General features: G+C 45.2%; 1 protein-coding gene across 1 annotated transcript in view; it reads right to left on the bottom strand.

Moving 5' to 3' along the window:
* The window catches only part of LOC138511068 (uncharacterized), a 3,073,423-nt gene that overhangs the window by 427,334 nt on the left and 2,622,319 nt on the right, over nucleotides 1–23,770 (bottom strand). The gene's annotated exons all lie outside the window — the stretch shown is intronic.

The following is a 23,770-nucleotide window of genomic DNA, read 5'->3' as shown; positions in this document are numbered from 1 at the left end:
CTACTGCAACAGCCTCTTTCTAAATCTGCCTGCCTCTACTCTCTGCAACTCATCCAAAACAGGACTGCAAGACTTGTCCTTGGCCTCAAGCCCAGGGACTGTATCTCTCCAAGACTGAAATCTCTGTACTGGCTCCCAGTGGTGGTGAGGATTAAGTTCAAATCCCTCTGCATTGTCCACAAGGCCTTCTGGGGCCTCAATACCTTCACCTCTCTCTTCCTAAAGATCTCCCTTCTCGAGCTCGTCGCTCATCCACCTCCAACTGCCTCAGGGTCAGTCGCTTCTCCAAGCAGCAAGTTGGTGGTAGATCTCTTTCTTCTGCTGGGGCCTCTCTCTGGAACAGCCTCCCTGCCTCACTGAAACTTGAGGAGAACCATCTTCCGATTCCGGAAGCACCTCAAGACCTTCCTCTTTGCCTCTGCTTTTTCTCCTCCTCTACCCCTGCTGATCTCCTGGCTGAATCTGAAACTGTGCTGGTTGCCTGGCTACCCTCCAATGTCAGGTCCAGGTCCCCTCCCTGCCAGTTGCACACCTGCACTGCCCACCCGGCAACCCTTGCACTCAGGGACTGTTTCTGTATCCCTACAGCCCCTACTAGCACTTGACACCTGATGGCTGCACTTACCCCTGCACTTGCCACCAGCTGGCCGCAATTTTTTTATTTATTATTGATTGTCTTTATTTATTTTACTGTTATCCTATGTACTGCACTACCCCCTCCCCTTTCCCCCCGTACTTTTCCCCTTCCCCCCTCCCCTGCACTTGCGTGATCTGTCCTTCCCCCAAAAGCTCATGGTCTCCCAAGCTCTGTTTCTCTCTAGGTTGGACTATTGTAACAGCCTCTTTCTAAATCTACCTGCCTCTACTTTCCGCCCTCTGCAATTAATCCAGAACCGGGTTACGGGCTGGTGCTGAGTCTGCTCACTCTCCCTGAAGTCTGCAGTCACAGTGAGGACATTGCTGGGAAGAAGGGAGGAGGGTCTGCAAGCTGAACACCTGGTTCCTCTTTATGGATGAGGGGAGCTTATAGACTGCGCACTTGATGAACATCATCTCTGGATTTTAGCACTGGGCCACTGTGGGGCCGGGGGCCACCAGTTCCACTCTGCTCTGGGAACACAGTGGTGTTATTATGCAGGCCATATAAGCGCAGAATAGCACTGTGGGGGAACGGAGGTGAGCAGCGCGGACGAAGTGGGCAGATAGCCACAGCAGTCTGATAACAAGGTTGGATTCAGAGAGACGGTTCAGGACCCTCCCATTGGAGGTGGCAAAATGGGCAACCAGAAGAAGCAGGTGAGAATGGAGCAGTTTGCCCGTACAGATCAGGCACAGTCCCAGGCGGTCGCTGCGCAGGCCAGGTGGGGGAACAGGTGGACATAGCAGCCTTAAACCAAACGCTGCTAGCACTGAAGGGAAGCACAGATACGCTTGGGGTCAAAATCGATGCCCTCACTTATAAATGGATATATCAGCAGTGCAGATCAAAAAATTGTGTGGGCGCATGGAGGAGGCGGAGCATAGGATTTGCTCTACAGAGGATAATGTCACCTCCGTGCAGCGTGAGGTAGCGGGGCTGCAACAGCTGGTTAAGAAGATAGCGGCCAAGAACGAGGACTTGGAGGGATGCTCTAGGAGAAACAACGTCAGGATTATGGGTGTTCCAGAATCTACAAATATAGATAACATGAGAAAATGTGTGGAGCAGCTCCTGGTAGATATACTGGACAACCCACTGCTCTCCAATATGTATATGGTCGAGCAAGCGCACTGCTTGGTGGCACCCAGGCCGCCTCTGGGAGCCCCGGAGCGCCCCATTATTGCAAGAATCTTTTGCTACCGAGATAGAGATGCCATACTACGTGCAGCCTGGGCGAAGAAAGAGTTGAAATGGGAGGGCTCCACTATACGGCTGTTTCCTGATTTTAGTCCGGCAGTTCAGGGTCAAAGAAAGTCCTTCCAAGTGGCCAAGAGCATTCTACGAAGCAAAGGTGCTAAATATTCTATGATGTTCCTGGCAAAGCTACGTGTGCAACACAATGGATCTGTGATATTCTTTATGGTTCCAGAGGTGGCAGAACAATTCGCTAGAAACTTACCGGAGCCAGGGGGCTCACCACGGCTTCCATTCTGACTTGGCGTGGATACCCCTAGAGGGAAATATTGAGTGAAGCTGAGGAAGAGTGTTGGCATTTGTTGACCTCTGGGGAGTTTGGGGATCGGGAGAGAGGGGGTCTGTTTGCATTTGTCATTGCCACATGGAGAACTGGAGCTGCCCTCAGTGCCCTGGTTGCCGCTGACATTGCGGTATAGTTTAGTCTGGGGTTTATTTTTGTTGGTATGTTTGAGGTGGGGAAGGGATTGAGGGGGGAGGGTACACAGCTGGTAGGTTATGGTTTCTGACGTGGGTGGGAGCGGGGAGGGCAGGACAAGGACTGGGTTGTTTACAGCGTATCAGGAGGAGTGCTTTTAATACTGTAGTAACGTCTCAGACATACTCTAGTATAAGTTCTAACCCGAATGACTACAAGAGCTCTAATAGTAGGTGCCCCACAGATGATAAAGAGATAGGCATCAAGCATCGAGTGGGTTATGGCGTCGCCGGGTGTGAGGTGTAAGCCGAGTAGATGTCTCACTATAATGACTTGAAAAGTGAGAGGTCTCAAGAAAAAAAAAAGTCCCGCCTCATAGCAAACTATAGTAGGAATCAAGGGATGAATGTGCTATGTTTGCAGGAAACTCACCTGGCGGATGACTCACGCCTCCCTCAGCTGGCGGGATGGGGTGTGTATAGGTACTGTTCATCGTATTCTTCGCATGCCAGAGGGGTGGCGATTTACATACATGGGTCCCTTCAGTTTCGACTGCATGAACAAATTAAAGATGACAAGGGCTGTTATATATTGTTAGTGGGGGAATGTGGTGGAGCGAAACTCCTAATCATAAACATATATATTCCTAATGTAGATAGCCCAGATTGTTTCCATCAATGTGCTAGACACATTCACAAATTCCGGGCATATGAAATTCTCTGGGTGGGTGATTTCAATTTAGCCCTTACATTAGAGCTGGATAGATCTGCTACATCACAGCAGGCTCTTCCGCAAGCGGCCAGGGCGTGGTCCTCTATCGCTGCATATCACAACCTTCGCGATGTATGGCAGGATCACCATCCTACCACAAGAGAGTACACGTTCTTTTCGGGGGTACACTCCAGTTCCTCTAGGATTGATTACATTATGACATCAGTATCTATTGCAAGGAAGGTGGTGGGAGCTAAAATATTGGCACGTACCCTCTCAGATCATTCGCCTTTGGTGGTCCATATCCCGGACGTTGCAGGCTTTCAAGCTCGTCCACGGTGACGTTTTAGAGCTGCATCACTGGACGACGTGGCCTTTCATGCCGACATAGAGCGAGACATACAAATCTTCTTACAAACCAACGTAGGCTTGGTACCTAGCCAAAGTACAATTTGGGAGGCGTTTAAAGTGTATGTTAGGGGGTGCTGTATATTGAGGGAGGGGGGTATTGAAGGCTTTGTGGGGGTCTATGAGGAGACTAGAGGTCATTATCCGGGATCTTGAAAATGAACAGAGCATCTCGGATAACCCTGAGACACGCGAGGAATTGAAGGTGCGCAGGGAGGAGTTTCAGCAACTAACAGAGTGAAGGGAAGTATTTGGGAGAACCAATAGTAGGAAGGAGATTATGGGGAGGGCGATCGCCTGAGTAGAACCTTGGCCTGGGCGGTTAGGCGGGAGCGACATATTGGCCCTATAGCTGAGGTTGTGGGACGGGATGGTGGGGTCATTAGGGACCTGGAAAGGATAAATAAGTTCTATAACTACTATGCAGAGTTATACTTATCACAACGTGTAGGGGGGCACGACAAGCTGGTAGAGTATCTAGACGAAGTGGCACTGGGGTGGCTGGATGGTGAGCAGGGGGGAGCGCTAAACTCTCCTATTACTGAGGAGGAGGTTTGGGAAGCTATAAAGTCGTTACCTAATGGAAAGGCACCTGGGATGGATGGCATCACAGCCGAATTCTATAAAGCGTACATGGACATCTTAGTTCCCCAACTGTTAGGCATGTATGAAGACGCCATGGCTAGAGGTGCGCTCCCCGAGTCGACCAGATCAGCACTAAAGACTGGGCTTCCGAAACAGGGGAAGGATCCGTGTCAGTTGGCATCATGCAGGCCGCTATCTCTGATCAATATAGATATATAGATAATAAAATACTGGCAAAGATCCTAACCAAGCGATTGCTACCGCACATACCAGCACTGGTGCTAACGGATCAGGCTGGGTTTATACCGGCCCGGTCCACTCAGAACAATTTAAGATGCCTGTTTTCCCTGATGCACAATGTTAACCTGGAAGTCCCTATAGCTTTAGTGGCCCTCGATGCCGAGAAGGCGTGTGATTCAATAGAGTGGCCTTTTCTGTTTTAGGTGCTGAGGCGCTCAGGGTTTGGTCTTACATATCTCAAATGGGTTAGGTTGCTGTATACTGCCCCAAGGGCTGCTATTTACACAGAGGGCTGACCTCTGAGTTCCTCTATCCCACTTGTGGCACAAGGCAGGGGTGCCTGTTTTCCCCAATCCTTTTTGCCCTGGCCATGGAGCCGCTGGCCTGGCATATTCGGGAATTACACGATCATCAGGGAATTAATGTGTGAATGCGCACCGAGCCGTGATATCGCTTTATGCGGACAACATCCTTTTGTATGTCAAGCACCCCATGCAGAATTTGTCCCTATTGATACAGGAAGTGCTTAGATTTGGGGAATTATCTGGCCTTAAAATTAACTGGAACAAATCTGAACTACTTCCACTGACACCTGGGTGCTGCGAGCTGATGTGGGCGGGGACTTTTGGTGGTGCCCTCTGGGTTTGCGATATTTGGGGATTATAGTTACTATGGATGTCAGTACGTTGTATAAGGATAATTACATGACAGCGCTTGAGGTACTAGATCAGAAAGTAGGATCGTGGATCCACCTCCCTATCTCACAGGCTGCACACATTGCGCTAGCCAAAATGGTCATATTGCCCAAGCGGTTGTATATCTTTAATAAATGTCCCTATTTGGCCTCCTAGCTCATACTGGACTTGCGCTATGAAAATGATGTCCAGGTTGGTGAGGGCGGGTAAGCAACCCCGCATTGCGTACGATACTCTGACTGTGGCATATGAACAGGGCGGACTGGAATACCCAGATATGTAGTGGTATTACCTTGCAGCGCAGCTGCAACATGTAGTGGGGTGGAACCCTCCGAGTCCAATGTATCCGCATACCATGCCGGTGAAAGCAATCTCCTGTCCCAATAGCCTTTTGGGAATGCTTTGGGGAAAATGAGACACTGTCCCGAGGGGGGAGGTTCAGCCGATAAACGTGACGTGTATAGCTTGGGACCGGCTATGTAGACTGTTTGATGATACACCTCAATTTCATCCAGATTGGCCCATGTACAAGGTTATTGGCATACCACTAATGCATGAAAAATCTTTTAGGGAGCATTTTACTACATTAGGGGTACAGACACTGGGGGATGTGGTGCAGGACGGGAGGTTCTTAGAGTGGGAGGAGTTGCGCAATAGAGGGGAGCACAATGCAGTGATCCTACTGCTGTATTATAGACTCAGAGGTGTATTATAAACCAAATGGCCTGAGTTCCCGAAGGCTCCAGTCCCCAGCCTGTTGCAGCAGTATATCGTTAAACCGCTGGAGTCTTGTTATTTACTGTTGATCTCTTATAAAATGATTCGGAGTGCTATGGGAATGAGACAGGGGAATTTCAAGAATGCGTGGGCAACTTCTTTGGGCATCGAGCTGAGCGACGCACAGTGGAAACTTATATGCATGCAGACGCGCAAGCTATCTTTGAATGCCCGATACAGATTGCCCCATTACATGTTTCTACATAGGGTCTACTACTCCCCGATGAGGTTGAGCAGAATTTATCCTGATAGCTACCCGGGGTGTAGGAGGTGTGGAGGGGAGCCAGCTGACTTTTATCATGTGGCATGGCGCTGTCAGTGCATTGGGTTGTTCTGGAGGGAGCTTGAGGGGGCAATGTAGTCAATGCTATCTGCACCCCGAGTCTACACGCCGGTGGTGTGGTTGCTAGCCCTGATAGAGGGCGGACCCCGGACGGAACGGAGACTATTTGGAATGGAGGTAGGGGTGGCCAGGCATTTAGTGGCCAAGATGTGGGGCAAGAGGAATCCGCCAGCATTTCACGCCTGGCTGGAAAGCATGAAACAGTGTGAATGTAGAGAAACCCAATATGCTGCAACTATGCCGGTCACAAGCCATCCAATTGACTTTTGGCCTCCATTCCGAAGATATCTGTCAGAAATGAATTCCAGGATACAGTCACCGTGCAGGGACTTGGAATGACTATGGTAAACAGCATGAATTGAGGCCTCAATGGGCGGTCGTAAGGTGGGGAGCAGGAGGCTGGGCCCCATGGGCAGAGGTCGGAGATGTTGACATCTGTGGCAGCTATGTGAATTGGGTCGGGTATATGTACTGCTTCGAGACGTTAACAGTGGTTGGGTGGGGAGTGGGGTTATGAGTTTCAGTAAAGGTGTTTGTTGTTTGTATGGTAATATTAATAAAGAAAGAGTTAAAAAAAAACTAAATACCTTCAGCTATGCCTCCGCATACACCTCCCCTCTCGAGCTCTTTGCTCCTCTACCTCTAACTCCCTCAGGGTCAGTCGTTTTTCAAAGAAACGAGCTGCGGGTAGATCTCTGTCTTCGGCTGGGGCCTCTCTCTGAAACAGCCTCCCTGCCTCTCTAAAACTTGAGGAGAACCATCTCCGGTTACGGAAGCACCTCAAGACCTTCCTCTTTTCTTCTGCCTTCTCTCCCCCTCTCCCCTGCTGATCTGTTCTCTCTTGGCACTGTGCACCTGGCCACCCTCTGTCCTCCTGGCCCAGGTACCTGCTCACCCTGCCACTCGCCCGCACTGCCTCCGGGCAACCCCTTTGACTGGGGTCTGTATCTGTACCCATACAGCCCCCCCTTTTCCTTCCTGCACTTATCAGACCTACCCTGTCAGCTGCCTTAAACCTAGCACTCGCCATTTGCTGGTTGCACTACCACTGTTTGTTGCCTTTATCATTTATTTATTATTATTTATCTGTTCTCCTTTGCTTTGCACTTTCCACTTCTCCCCCCCTCCATGCACGTTTCCCCTCCCCTCTCCCATGCATTTGCATGTTCTCAATGTCACTGGGCCTAGTAAGATCATTGTTTTGTTCTCTCCTGTTCCCCTCCCTTGCCTTGTCACGCTCTGAAACACTTGTGTACGAGCGCGATAGAAGTAAAAATATCAATATCAATCTCAATGTCACCTGGCCTCGTAGGATCGCTGTCTCTGTGTTCCCTCTGTTTCCCCTCCTTCACCTTGTTGCGCCTTGAAACACTTGTGTATAGGCATATATAAATGACATATCATATCTGTCTTAAAAGGCATATACAGGAGCTTTGCCTGAATGGCCTGTGCGAACCCTCAGGTTCTCATCTATGACTGCCTCCTCATCACAGTCCCAGTGACTATTGGAAGTGCCACACAGTCAGCTATTTATTCATTATTTTATTAAATCAGTTGGTTGAAAAAATCAACCTTTAATTCACATTCACAGACAATCAAAAATCTATACAATTCATACATAACCATTTAAGATCTTAAAACATTGAGAAATCAATTTCATACATTTCTTTACAAAAAATCAATCAAGACAGATCAAAACAGATCAGAAAAGATCAAAATAGGTTAATAATACTATACGCTCTCAATGACACAATTAATCTAAATTCAATGCATTTATAAAATCTGAAATTGCTATCACTGAAGAAGTAGTACGCCCTGCAAGTAGCATAGACCAAATAAAATCATCTCCATTGACATAATCATTTTTGTTAAATTCATAAAATGTCCTAAGATATTTACCATGTAGACAAGATAGGGCACTAGAATCAAGAACCCAATCATGTAAGGTCTCGGTCTCGTTTGCACAGAACCTGCATAGTCCAAAGAAATCAGTCCAAATCGGGCTAGGAGACTCCTAGTGCGCACTGCATTCCACCAGAAATGCAGGAAGCTCAACCAGTCAGCTATCGCAAGACCAGAGTGCAACAGTTTCCTCCCTACCATTCTGAACAAGGATACAAAAATCCTCTTACACATCACCAACGGGAGACGATCAGCAGCCCCGAGTGTAAAGACCGGAGGCGGGGTCTGCACTTCCGCTCTCTATATGGTAGAGGGGAGGCACAGAGACCCCTGCCAAGATTGTCTATTATGGTAACGTAGTCGAGCAATCAAGTCCTAGCTTCTCGGGAGTTGATGCGAGCTGGTTCTTAAGTACAGTGTAGTCCCCAAGCCCCCACGAAGGAATGTCCACACACTGTATCGGTAAAAACACAGTCTTTATATAATTAATATTCAAAGTCATATACACAATCACGATAACTCACTTTGTGCTCCGAAAATCAACAATGGTAAATATGTACAGTTCTAAAGTGGTACCACTAATGTTACTCGATCTTATTAAAGTGCATACGGTCAGAATGACACACAGATCAAAATAAAGAGGAAACCAGCAGTTGAGAGAGGAAGGAAAGCAGGATGGTTGAGCAATTGGCAGAGTGCTGGTAACTACCGTTACATACTTGCCAACATTCTGTGAGCAAAAAGATGTAGGATTTTTCAAGTTTCAAAAGTAATACATAGCACAAGAATGAAATCACAGGAAATTACAAAACATACATTGTTGCCACCACTGGAGCATTTTCAAATGCACAACCCATGAAACAGCATAACATGGAAAGATGCTCAAATGTTTAACATGTATAATTGTGAATGGTAAGTTAACACCAAATTCAATTATCTAACTTCACAGAAAATAATCACAGAGACATAGCTCTCAACCATGTGTGTCGCAAAGGCGGGTGAAAACACCCGATTTTATTTTTGGCGGGTGAGAGGCCCATTGAAATGAATGGGCGTGCAAGATGCTTGGCGGGTGAGTCAGCTGTTTACAAGGCGGGTGACACCCGCCAAAAGCGTGTGAGTTGAGAGCTATGCAGAGAGCTGGTAGGCAACGTTTGCCACTGTTCTGTAGCAGCAGCCCGGGCAGTACATATTTATTCCTGCAGTGCAGGTTGAGCACTGAACAACATGGAGAATGATACCCCCCCATAGTCTGATAGGCAGATGCTGTGTGATGGTGGTACGCGATGCCACTTGCCTTCACTGGTGGTTCACCTAAGGTCTATCCCAGCAACAGTGCAGGGCAGAGTCATATAGCTGCCATGTCAGTGGGTTGATCTGAGCCCATCACCCAAATGTATCACTTAACTGCCTAAATCAGTAGGGTTGGCAAGTATGCCGTTAAACACAGCTCTGTGTGGAGATCCCCCCACCTGGGCAACCTGTAGAAGAAAGATACAAGCCCAGTCCATATATTGTTCACCCTTAGACTTCCCAATAGTTCTGCAACCCCAAAGTACCCTGGTGTTGTAGCATTCCGCATCGGGGAAATCGACAACCCTTCTTGAGTGTCCACCCTTTCAGGCAGGAGTCACAGGTCGTCGAACGTCTGACAGAGAACAGGTCGAGCTACGACTGTGAAGTGGCCGCGTCATTCCTAGCGGTACTTGTTAACGGGGAAGCGTAAACGTCCTGCAGGGAAGAGGCGTGCGGGGCACCTGAGTCCATAAGTGTGCTGTTGCAGTCCAGCAAGGAGTCACTGCTGGCTTGCCCGAGCACATTGGGCCCTGGATGCATTACCGCTGCAGAGGTCAAAGAAGTTGGCACTGGTGCCTTGGCAAAGATGTCAGGCATCTCCAGCCGAAATGACTCCCATTCCACCAGGGTGGAGGATTGGGTAGGAAATGGTCGCTGTTGAGCCATCTCCTCAAAGGAGTCCCTGGATCAGTGATTTCTCTTCTTCAAGGTGGAAGAAGAGTCATGCTGATCGGACCTACTGCATGAGCAAGCCCTCTTGCAGTGCTTCTTCTTTTCATTTTGGATCTGGGATTGATCTTTGGTCCTCTGCTCTGCACACAGGGATCTCAATTGAGTCCTTTTATTGTCCCTTTTGCTGTTCTTGGGGCAAAAAGTGAAGAGTTTTGCAGCACACTCTCTGGGAGCTTTCAGATGCATGGACTCATCCAGTCAAAATACAACATAGTGTATATTTTTCCAGGGTCAAACTGCATAGAATGGCCAGCACAGAGTTTCCTTCTGATCTCAGGTGCATAGGGACATTCTTTCTTTCTTCCACACCAGGTGGGCATGCCATGAGGTTTAAATGTATTGGGGACAAAATATATAACCAGGTTGAGGTGGCTGTTGGTTGTCCAATTGCCCCAGATCCCAAACACTGGGTATTTGGGGAGACTGGTTTCACAAGATATAATCAAGTCTTTGTGTCTATAACATTAGTATTGGATAAGAGGTGTATCACTGATAGATGGGTGTCGATTCACTGCCTGCTTTGGATTTGTTGGGGAATCTTGTGATGCATTAGCGATTTCCTTATTTTACAACTCGATATAGACACAATGATCTATTTATTATATGTACCTTGAAAAGTGTTTATTGCTATATATGGGTTACACTTGACAATCTCAAGAAAAAGATTCAACAAAAATATTTTTTATTTAGGTTTATTCTGCATGAAACCTATCACTAATATCCTTTATACTTGCCTAATAATAGCTTTCAATATGTAAGAGAATACTGAATTGTGTAATTGTAAAATAGGAACAGATTAGGTCTTCCTCTCCCACTCTCTAACAATTTCAGATTGTCTTCTACTTTTGGTAACCATCTCTGTTGGGAGTCTGGCCTTTTCTGTAATACTGTAGTTGATATGCATCTATTCTAGCTATTCTGGACTTTTTCAGTGTTGTGAATTGTTCTGGAGTCCTGACAGTTGATGGAGCCTGATTAAAATGAATGAGTGCTGGATTTTTTATTCTGTACATTGTCATAATTTTAAAGTTTGCTTTTTTCAAATTTCCATGCCTAGAAGGAGAAAAGGGTGTACAACTATCACTTGTTAAAGATGAACAAATTACTTAGCCCCTGGTAATTTTCTTTCTGATGGATGGCCCTCCAATGGATTCCACATCTTATATATATATACACGATATCCTGCTTGCAGCTATGGATATTTTCGACAGCACAGGGCACGTGCATCATTGACTCGAGGTTCCTCAGCGGCATCGATCCTCCTCTCGGTCGTGACGTCAACACTGGTATAAATAGCACGTATCATGTCCGTTACCTCAGGTCAAGTTTTTCCCCTTTTCTTGCACGGCCGTCTTGAAGGTCAAACAAGCACCCAGACGTTGAATGAGAGGAAGATCTAATCAATGGAATTTCACCCAAGGATAGAGGGGTAGGTTTGAAGGGCAATGAGGAATCTGTGGGAGGGACATCCATCAGAAATAACATTACCAGAGGTAAGTAGCAATTATTTCTTCCAATGGATCGTGTCCTCCCACAGATTACTCATCTTTGATAGACTCCCACAGCAGTTCAAAGATGGAGGTGGGATCAAGGAATTTTCTAATTGATATACGCTGTGAAAAACAGTCTTGCCAAATTTAGCTTCCTGACTTCAAACAGAATCAAGACAGTTATGTTTAGTAAAGGTGTGTGGGGAAGACCACATTGCATCATTGCAAATATCCTGCACCAGCACCCCTCTTTGAAGGGCAGAGTTTGCAGCCACTCCTCTTGCAGAATGCGCCCTTAAATGATCAAGGACATCCCTGCCAGCTCAAGTGTAGCATTCAGAGATACATAAAATGATCCATCAAGATAGAGTCAGTTTGTTAACAGCCTGTCCCAACCTATGACCAGAATAGCCAACAAAATGTAGGTCATCTTGTCTGACTTCAGCATGCCTGCTAATATAAAGACTTAACAATCTCTTGGGATCTAAACAATGTAGTCTCTCCCCATCTTTGGAAGGATGGGGAGTTGCATAAAAGGCGGGCAGTACTATTCTTTTTGAGGGAAGGTTCTTCAAAGTCATTGAAGGGCAGACAAAAGGCACACTCTTATATAACCTAGTTGTCAATAATTCAGTGTTCACTTTCAACTTGAGACCATAACTTTCTGTCATTTAAGTTCACAAATACAAGAACATTTTTTGCTTTTCACATTTAATTACGCAAGTGATCAGTCAGCATACACATACACTGTCGGGTTTTTCAAATGTTAAACTGTTCAAGTGGCAATTTAACTTAAAACATTACAATTTCTTGTAGAATACAATGCATGTCAAACACATTTTTCAACATATTGGTCAATGTTCTTTATCTTTAATGATGAAAGATTAGAAAACCAGATATTTCGATGGATGTCGATGCAATCATGTTAAAGATAATTTCTCTCTGACTGACGTCTCCTATCAATCACTATGCGTTTCGGGCATAAATTGCCCTTCTTCAGGTAAGAATAGCTGGAGTTATTGGTGAGTTCTATAAATGAAATTACAAAGAATGTTTGTACTGATTTTGTATTGATAATGTAAAAACAAGCAATTTCCCTCAACTTCCAGTCAGATCTGGTAGCACAGATCTGACGAGGAGCACCCAAAAATCGTAGACTTATCCAATGTAAACCAAGGGCCCTATTACGACCCAGGCGGTAAGGGACTACCGGTACCGGTAAGGGCACTGGTATCGGTAATCCCTTACCGCCCTACTACAAGTTCCCTCTGCGGGTCCTCCCTTAATGCCTGGTTTTACCAGGCGTTAAGGACAGGACCCGCAAAGGGACCTTAGAGCTAATAACGGTACCGCAATTTGCGGTACCGTTATTCGTGGCTTACCCATTCCCATTGAGCCCCATGGGGGCTCAAATGGGAATGGGGAAGGGCCCTGGTGAATGGGGAATTACCGCCCCGCCAACCTTGGAATGGGCATTAATAGCTCCATTCACCAGGGCGGAGTCAGTGAGGTTTTGGAGGCAGCCATGGCGCTAATAGCGCCATGGTTATCTCCAACCTCGTAATGACCCCCAAAGAATACCAGGAAAATGCATACTCATTTCTGAGTGCACCTCTACACCTCTCTATAGTTTATTGACCACTGTTGCGACACCAACACTAGAGGATGCACCACTATTTCTAATTCAAAAAATGTAATTCTCAAAAATTATCTCTGACATCGGACAGAGCAGAGAGACTAGGCTTCACAAAAGAAGAAGCAGCACATATTCTAAAGCTAATCAAAACTACTGACCAGGATCTTTGCACCACTGCCAGACTGGAAGAACTAGTAAATCAACTAGAAAGACTGATACACCGAGAAATAAGCCAGAAACTTCATGCAACAACCTTATCACAGAACTACAGAGCCCAACGCATCACACATGGTCTACGGATTCATTTAGAACCTACATTATGTAAAGACAATCCGGAATTTGTTAAAAGGTGGAGACCTATTCTGAATAAGTGTTCCTTGGACCTTATTATCTTAACCATCGAGGAGCTATACAAATCTCGAAACACAATTGAAGTTGACTTAGAAACCACCAAAAAGGCATTAGCATCACTTATCACGAAAGAAGAACTGAGTTTACTATTGGGGGAAATTAATCACAAACTTGACGACTACCAAAAAGAAATGGAATCTAAAAAAATGTGGAAATTCAGGTGGAACACTCTCGACTACAAACTCAACATCGTGTATACATGGAAAGAATATTACTTCCAGAACAATACTACAAGAAGTGGGAGAGTAGCATTCAATAAGAACAAACAAACACCTCATTCCACACCATCATCCTCAGAAGCATACAGTGGTGAAATTGATAACACAGAAGAAACACCAGAAAGTGAACCCACAAGGGATCCAAAGAATATTCCCCAAGAACCAAGTATCTCTAAATCATCAACAGACACATCAACAACCAACTACTCTTTTTTCGATCAGACGAGGTCAAAAGAAAAAAATCCAGCAAGAAAAGTAAATCTCTTCCAGAGGAAGACCTAGTAGTAAATATCTCGAGCTACAAATTCACTAATTTTGAACGTACCCCACTTCAAAAAGGGATTTCTTTTGTCCCCCAACATAACAGCACATTACTCAAAGAGAACATTGATTTTTTAAAATTAATGAGGAAGATGTAACTCAAAGTCTTATTTGAATCCATTGAATTCATGGAAAACAGAAAATAATCAGACTTTTGAGAAATTAAACCAAAAAGTACCTTCTCGCCACCTGTCCAGAATTCAGCCCTGGAGGCCTTTCAAAAACTGGTGATCAAAGATTTTGAAACTGACACGGTCAAACTTCACCAACAGAGAAAAACAAGCATTGGATAAACTGTGGCAAAATCAAGACTAAATTATCAAATCAAGCGATAAAGGTGGAGTACTTGTGATTTGGGATACAATCAAATACAAATTAGAAGTCGAGAAACAACTCAATGACCAGGTCACATACTTGGAAATATTCAATGACCCAGCTGAACATGTATGCAGCATCATCAAGAAAACACTGGATGAAGTGGAAAGTGAAGAACTCATAATCCACAAACACAAAGCATTTCTTACAAACTTACATCATATAATGACGGTCATCTATATGCTACCAAAAGTTCACCAACAATTGACTGAACCACCAGGACAGCCCATCATAGCTGCAAATAACAGTTTATTTTAACCCTTGGCACAATATGTAGACAAAATGATTAAACCGCTAACCCAGACAACATCACCCTATATCAAGGACACTAATCATTTTCTGAGAAAATTAGATGCAGTAAATTGCAGAGAAGAGGCCGACATATTATTTACAATGGATGTATCCAGTCTGTACACCAACATAACACACCATGCAGGACTGGAAGCCATGGAGTGGTTATTACTCAACACCAAAGAACCTATCAAAGGAGATTGCCTGTTGATCTTGAAATTACTCACCATTGTACTCAATAACAACTTCTTCATGTTGGAAGACCGATATTTTGTCCAGATTTCAGGTACCTCTATGGGCACAGCAATGGCACCCAGTTACGTCAACACCTACATGTCTTTTTCTGAAAGAAACGCAAGTGAATCACAACTCAAGGTGGAAGAATCATCTTAAATGCTTTGTTAGATTCATAGATGACTTGTTTGGAATATGGAGTGGAACCTTATTAGAACTGGAGGAATTCTTTCAATTTATAGATACAATCGCACCCACGATTAAATTTACCCACAAAGTGATCAAAACATCCATTGAATTTCTGGACATACCTATCTACTTCAAAATTAACAAATTCGAAACACCAGTGTTTATCAAAAACACCAATAAGAATAGCCTACTAATGGCATCAAGTTTCCATCTGAGATAAACTATTGAGAGCATACTGCTAAATCAATTTCTAAGATATAGAAGAATTATATCTGAAGAACAAGAATTACAAACCAAGACATCAGATTTGACAAAATATTTTTTGGATAGAAGATATAATAAGGAGACAGTACAAAGTCATTCAACCAGAGTCATGAATACTCCCAGATTGGAAGCACTTAAACCAAGTCTTAAAACCACGAAGAGTGATCTTTTATATATGACAACCTATTCCCAACAGAGTAACCAAAACAAAAATATAATCAAAATAAATTGGAACATGCTATCCTTGGACCCAACATTGACAAAACTCTTTCCAACTCCACCACTCTTTGCCTACAGTAAAATCAGATCACTACGTGATCACCTGATTAAAGCTGACTTTTGGGACAAATCAGTGGGACTGTACCATGTAAAAATTGCAATTGTTGTCATAATGTGATCAAAGGAAACACTATCAATCACCCGTACAAAGGACATCAGATCCCTCTAATGCACAAATCAACATGTGATACCAAAAATGTAATATATGGAATGAAATGCCTGTGTGGTCTCTTTTATGTAGGGCTACAATCCAGGAAAGCAAAAACGAGGTGGTGTGAAGACAAGTCAAATATTCGACTATCATCAGAAAAATCGCCTGTGGCACAACACTTCAATGAAAATAAACACATGATTGCCCAGATTCAATTTATTATTTTCGAACATGTTACTCCACCCAGGAGAGGGGGCAACTTAAATAGACTACTCCAGCAAAGAGAAGTACACTGGAGCAAACCATTGGACACAATGTATCCACAGGGATTTGGATTGGGAATTGAGTTGCTACTTATAATGGACACACCACACCAGGAGAATGTACACTATGAATAACAGTCCTGCACATGACCACACCTACACTACATTTTCAATGGACCACGTGATACAGCAGTATCCCCTAACAGACCAATTAACTATAATGGTGATTTAATATTCAGCTATCCACTAGAAATCTCAAAACTTTGGTGGAGAAAAGCCGAGTATGTGGAATTTCTGCCTCAATTAATTTGTGTACATGATCATACCTAGACTTTTAATGGATCACAGGCTATGACCGAATCTTGTGACATATCTAAAAATCCTAAGGCTAAATAAATACCAAGCTGCCGACTGAGAACCTTAAAATTGTGGTGAAGAAAAGCATTGGATCCTTAAGTGGGGCTTATATCCAGTGGAACATAATAACATTTGCAATACCAAACTAATGTGTAAAATACATGTTAAGCGGGTGCTCAGTTTTTCTACAAGTGACTGAGTGGAGCGGCACAAGAATAAATGTGCAGGCACCAGCGGGTGCCTAGCAATGCAATAGACTCCATGAGACGTGAGGATAGCAAATGAACCGAGACAGGTGAAGACGAGAACGCGAGAAACAGGGCCAACGATAGTAAGCCTTGCAAAGAAAACATACGGTAACCGCGATCCAGTGCAGGAATTAAAAATAGCTTTATGAGCTGAGCACTACGCTTAGAACACTAACACAGAGATTCTTTCATCTACATGGAATAACATGAAACCCTTCGCTAATAACAAGCGCAAAGCCACGAACGCCGGCAGAGGTGACTTATGAGCGTCCCTAACAACCAGACGGCAAAGCGCTTGGTGAGCACTTGAAAATCAATAGTGCAGCCAGATAACCTTTTGCAGCGGACACCTGAAGCCCGTGCTGGGCCAGATGTACCAAGAAAGATAAAACAGAGGCTGTGTCACAAGTAAAAGGGTAAATATTTTTAACTCCGCCCCAGCTGCAAAACTTATTCCAACGGCATCAGTATAGAGCTTTTGTTGCCAGTCTTCTTGCTGAAAGCACCACCTCTATCACTTCTACTTGGAGGGCCCAATCCTTTTAACATAACCTCTCAGTAGCCAGGCGTGAAGGTTCAGAGTTCTGATTACTGGATGGAAAAGGCTGCCTCCTTCCTGAGTGAGCAGGTCTGCTCTCTTGGGAAGACGGATTGGACAGGAGGAAATGAATACCGAGGTGGAAAATCCCACTCCAACACAGATGGATCCCGCAGAGCGCCTCTCTGGGGAATTTCCCTGGAGCAGCAGAACAGGTTGCATTTACTGTTGATACTGGAAGCACACAGATCCACTACCTGGGGGATTCCTCAAAGGGCGAAGATCTCTAGAAGAACTTCCTGGATTAACTCTCACTGGTGGGAGACTGTGGTCTGCTCTCTCAGAGAGTTCACTGCTGTGTTCTCCTCTCTGGCTAGGAGAATGGCTGATAGAGAGATTACTTCTTGCAGTGCCCAAAACAGAGCTGCATTGCCTCTCTGCACAATGGTAGTGCCCTACATCTCCTCTATTGTTGAGGTAATGCATGGCCACTGTGTTGTCTTCCATTATCGGGACGTTTTTTCCCCATACAGACAGCAGAAAGGCCATCAGCGCCAGTCTGATTGCCCTCAGATCAAAAAATGTATGTGTAGTTTGTACTCCGATGGAGGATAATGATCACTGATTGTCAGATCATTCGTATGAGCCCCCATCCTGTGAAGGAGGCATCTGTAACTACTGTCAGCTCCAGCCAAGGTTGACAAAAAGGTTCCCCTTTCATCACATTCTCCTCGCAGACCCACCCCAGAAGGTCCTGTGTGACTTTGCTCAGGACCTGAAGAAGGTCTGTCATCCTGCCTGAGAATTGCAATCATTAGGATCTGAGGGCCCAATGGAGGAATCTCATCCTCAGTCGGGCTTTTGGAACTAGGAAAATGCAGGATCCCATGAGGACGAGCAACCTCAGAAAACCAAAGGCCGGGAGATGTTGGGCACACTGAAACTTCTGTACCATCTACAAAATATGCTGATCCCTTACCTCAGGCTGCAAAGCTTTCCCCAAAGCAGAATCCACAAACGGTCCAATACATTGAAGCTTTTGAGAAGGTGTCCTGTGGGACTTCTTGAAATTGAAGAAGCCCAGTTAGTGGAGGGAGTAGCAGGTGCTGCTTAGATACTAAAGAGCTCCTTCAAGAAAACGAGCTCTGATCAGCCAATCTTCTAGATAACGAAAGATGTGAATCCATCCCCTCATTAGATTTGCTGCCACCACCGCCATCAACTTGGTGAACAATCTTGGGCCGGAGGGGAGCCTGAAAGGCAGAACTCAAAATTGAAAATGAGAACTGTCAATGGCGAACCTCAGGTACTTTATGTGCTTGGGATGTTTGGGCACATGAAAGTAAGCATCCCGAATATAGAGTAACACCATCCAATCGTGGAGCTGAAGGGCCTGGAGTATTTGCAAAAGAGTTACCATCTTGAACCTGTCCTTACCAAGGTCCGTGTTCAGGTTCAAGATCGATCGCAGACCTCTCCCCTTTTTGGGAATCAGAAAGTAGGAGAAATTACTTACCAGTAATGTTCTTTCTATGGATTCTTCTCCCGCAGATTCTTCATCAGATAGATATCCCTTTCACCGTCGGCTGCTCGGAATACCTTAGACAGAGGGCGGAGTGTGTCTTGACTTGGCCGTCGATCCATCTTCACTCAACGTGGTGCTCGTTGACTCCGGATGGGACGTTGGCCGCTGTATATATACTATGTCACTATGCCCCCGTACCACAGTTCCTCACCCTTTTTCTCCCAAACTCAGACACTGCAGGGGAAGATACCAGTACCTAGAACAGAAGCGGGATGAAAGTCCCTACACCAGGAAATTCTGTAGAACTGCCCTTCCAAAACGGGTGTCAGTGCCATAGGACACATCCAGGCCTTAATGCTTGGTAAAGGTGTGCACGGACAACTATGTTGCCACCCGGCAGATGTCTCTTACTGATATGCCCTTTTGTAGTGCCGAAGAAGCGGTCGTGGCCCCTAGTGGAGTCGGCTCTGATGCCTGCCGGTAGCTCTTTCCCTACCTTCTGATAACACCCAGAGATACATAGGGTTAGCCACCTGGAACTGTTCTGTTGACACAGCCAGACCCTTTCTAGACAGGAAAGAAGCTGCAAAAAGCTGGTCATTCCTTCTGAATTCAGCTGTCCTCGCTAAAAAGAAACGAAGGGCCTGCTTAGGGTCCACCCTGTGCAACCTCTTCTCTTCCTTAGAAGGGTGAGAGGTGGGTAAGACACAGGCAGGTCTATGCACTGGTAATCAAATAGGTACACAGGATCCTATTTATATGTACCACATCTTACTCCACCAATAGGAACATAGATTATATTATAAAAGAAGGATAAGATGGTAAACTTTCTCTACTTCTACCCCTCCTTCTCCCCCAACGATTAGACACCTCTGACAGATTCTCCGGCACTACAGGTCTTGACAACATAGACTGCGTGCAACATTCCAAATTTCAAAAAACATTTTTGTTTAATACAGAATATTTAAATTAAAACATAAGATACTACCCACACCTAACACAGTGTACAAAACTACCACTAAAACCTACAAAATCTAAAAAGCTAAATTTCAAATAAACCACTTACAAATGGACACAGACGAAATCACATATCACAGTACATAGAAAAAACCTAAATGTGTCACTAAAACAACATATAATCCCAACATGTTTCTGTTCTTTAAAGCCCCTTTCGGGTGAACATTCTTCAGGGGAACCTCAACGTTCAGTAAGGTGTTGTGTACTATCTCCCACTACTTGGTCACGTTCAGCATGTTTTTACACATTTAATGGCTGTGAAGTCCGCTGGTGTATGACACTACTGTTTGGAAGCATGAGCTCTAATGCACGACCTAGGCTTGGCATGAAATGGTTTCTTTTCTTCCCTTTTTTTACACATTTGGGAGCCGTGGTGTATCGGTGCATTTTAATGCTCTTTTAGATGGTTGGTGACCGCCCTTCTTATATTACAGATTGGTTCTGTGTCCTCTTTTGTAATCATCTGCAGACTTGGTTGTTATTACAAGGGATTTCCTCCCCTTGCCCCACGTTGTGGGTGGCTTCACTTGCGTGAAGGTAATTTTTATTTAATATATCCTGAACAATTCATGACTGTTGTCCTGTAGTGATCTGTGGCTCATTGGTAGTGTGATGTGTCCTTTCTAGGTGTGACGATATTTTCAGCGGATTGAGACGCCTTTTGAAGTATCTTGGTTTTTCAATGAAGAAAAATTAGCCTATCTGTCATTTACAGACATGCGTTGAAGATTCACCACATTAAGGTAAATCTAATTGGTTTAATTTCTAAACCTTTTAGTGGAATTGTTCTCTTGACTGTGTCAACTCCACTTTTACATTTGTTAATACCCCCTCCCCTGGGGATCTGATTAGTTTCCTCTGTTTCCCTTCTTTGCAGGCTGGTTGCCTGAAACTACCCATTCAACACGGTGTTGAGAAGAATAGTGGATGTTTTAAAGGTTCCCCTGAAGAATGTTCACCCGAAAGGGGCTTTAAAGAACAGAAACATGTTGGGATTATATGTTGTTTTAGTGACACATTTAGGTTTTTTCTATGTACTGTGATATGTGATTTCGTCTGTGTCCATTTGTAAGTGGTTTATTTGAAATTTAGCTTTTTAGATTTTGTAGGTTTTAGTGGTAGTTTTGTACACTGTGTTAGGTGTGGGTAGTATCTTATGTTTTAATTTAAATATTCTGTATTAAACAAAAATGTTTTTTGAAATTTGGAATGTTGCACGCAGTCTATGTTGTCAAGACCTGTAGTGCCGGAGAATCTGTCAGAGGTGTCTAATCGTTGGGGGAGAAGGAGGGGTGGAAGTAGAGAAAGTTTACCATCTTATCCTTCTTTTATAATATAGGTCTATGCACTGGGACACACAAAACTCTGCAACGACCTAGGGCAAAAAACCTGGTTGAACTTTCAGCTCAATGCTCTGCCTACTCAAAGCGTTCCGCCACTGTGTTTGTTTTCTCCAGCTAGGTAAACTTCCAACAGAGAGATTCTTTCTCGTAGTGCCAAAAACCAGAGCTGCATTGCCTCTCTGCACAGTGACAGTGACCCCACACCGCCTCTCTTGTTGAGGTAATAAATGGCCACTGTGATGCCCATAATTATCAGATGATTCTTCCCCAACACAGAAGGCAGAAAAGCCATCAGCGCTAGTCTGATTGCTCTCAGTTCCAAAAGGTTTATGTGAAGTTTGGACTCCGATGGAGACCAACGACCGCTGATCAACAGGTCATTCATGTGGGCTCGCCACACTATGAGGGAGCCATCTGTCACAACCGGTATCTCCGGCCACGGTTGCCAAAAAGATACTCGTTTCATCACGTTCTCCTGACAGGCCCACCGCAAGAGATCCTGTGCGACGTTGTTCTGGACCTGAGGAAGGTCCGTCATTCTGCCAGAGAACTGGGACCACTGGGATCAAAGGGCTCATTGAAGGGGCCTAATTCTCAAACAGGCTTCTGGCACCAGGAACATACAGGATGCCATGAAACCGAGGAACCTCAGGAAATTAAAGGCCAGAAGATACTGGGCACTCTGCAATTATTGAACCATCTGCAGAAGATGTTGAGCCCTCAATTCGGGGTGAGGTGGGGGGCGTTACCTGACGTCGAGTCCAGGACCGCTCCAATAATCTGAAGCTTCTGAGAAGATGTCAAGTGGGACTTCTTGAAATTCAGGAAGAAGCCCAGTCTGTGAAGGAAGTGGCAAGTATAGCTGATATGATCTTGTGCCTGATTGGGGGAGCAAGCCCTAATCAGCCAATCATCCAGGTAGGGGTAGATGTGAATCCCTACTCTCTGACGACTTGCTGCCACCAACGCCATCAGTTTGGTGAAGAACCTTGGAGTGGAGGTGAGCGAGGAAGGCAGAACTCGAAACAAAAAATGAGAACCGCCAATGGCGCACCTTTCTATGCTTGGGAAGAATTGGCATATGAAAAGAAGCATCCTGAAGGTCCAATCACACCAACCGATCCTGGAGTCGAAAGGCCTGAAGAATCTGCAAAAGAGTAACCATCTTGAACTTGCCCTTCCTGAGGAACTTGTTCAAACATCTCCAATCCAAGATGGGTTGCAGCCCTCTGTCCTTTTTGGGGATTAGAAAATAAGGAGCGTACCAACCTTGATTCCTCTCCTCTACAGGTACTGACTATATCGCACCTTTCCCCAACAGGGTTTAAATCTCCTGTAGGAGGAGTGGATCCGGATCCTTCAAGGCTTGGCCTGCTGGAGGTCAATCTGGGGGTCTTTTCAGGAAAGGGAGGCAGTAGCCGTGAGCAAATGTCTGCAGTGCGCAAACATCAGAGGTTATACCCTGCCAGCTCTCCAAATGCTGAGTCATCCTACCCCCCACAACAGTCCTGTAAACCAAGGTCTCAAAGGCGTTTTGGGGTTGTTGCTGAGGCAGAGGGCAAAGTAGCAGAGGCTGAGAGGGAAGCTTTACCTACTGGTCCTCGTGAACCATTTGATGCCCTTCTTGGACCCCTCGGTGTAAACTGGCCTCTTCATCTTTCAGATGAGGAATACAATTGACAAGGCCGACCCCTCCAACTGTGCAAAGACCCATGCAATTGTTGAGGCTGGCATATCACTGCTCCCAGCGACTTAGCTGCTGCCTTGGATACTTGTAAGGTCTCTATGCTTTCATCAGCCTTGCAACCAAAGAGATGGGAGCCATCAATTGGCATGTCCAGCAGTCTAGACTGGACGTCAGGTGCAAAATGTGATTTTCTCAGCCATGCAAATCCTCTGACGACATTACAAGCCACCATAGCCCTGCTTATGCAATCCACAGATTCTAGACTAGACTGGAGAGACTGGAACATGGCATCCTTACCATCCTGTACCAGGTTGAGTAAACCTTCTCTCTCCTCCCCTTCAGGGATATGTTCTGCTGCCAAAGCCATTGCATCCCACAAGGAGATTGTGTACTTGTTCAGAGCACAAGCTGCATTAATGAGCTTCAGGCCAAGGCTGCCTGCGGACAAAACCCTCTTTCCCAAGACACCAAACCTTTTCTCATTCCTATCGTGGGGAATAGACGGATAGGCTGCTGCATTACTAGTGGAAGTGGCTGCCTGAAACACTAAGCTCTCAGAAGTGGGGTGTTTAGACATAAAACTGCTTCTGGCCTTCCCAAGCCCAGATATTCTGTGGTTCTGCCCATTACTGATGTATAAGAAAGGTCAGCAAGTGCAGCAAAATCTGGAGTGGCAAAATCTGTTTCTGGTGAAGTGTCCAAGCCAATAGCATCTCTCAGAGTGTCCACAAGATGTTCCATTCAGGCACATTAGGAGTGTATATCTCCCTCTTCCTCCTCTACCTCAGAAATTGACCCCATGGTCTTGAAGAAGTCTGGCCTTAGTAAAGGCTTGAAAATCTTCAAAGAATCCTTTGAAGAAACCTGCAAAGACTTTGATGGTGTCGAAGGCACAGTGGGTGTCGCCGGTTTCAACAGCTTCGGGGGTGTTA

The sequence above is a fragment of the Ambystoma mexicanum genome, chromosome 6p (assembly GCF_040938575.1).
Source record: "Ambystoma mexicanum isolate Mex_15411 chromosome 6p, UKY_AmexF1_1, whole genome shotgun sequence".
In the NCBI taxonomy this organism is placed as follows: Eukaryota; Metazoa; Chordata; class Amphibia; order Caudata; family Ambystomatidae; genus Ambystoma; species Ambystoma mexicanum.
This window is presented reverse-complemented; position numbering and strand designations above follow the sequence as displayed.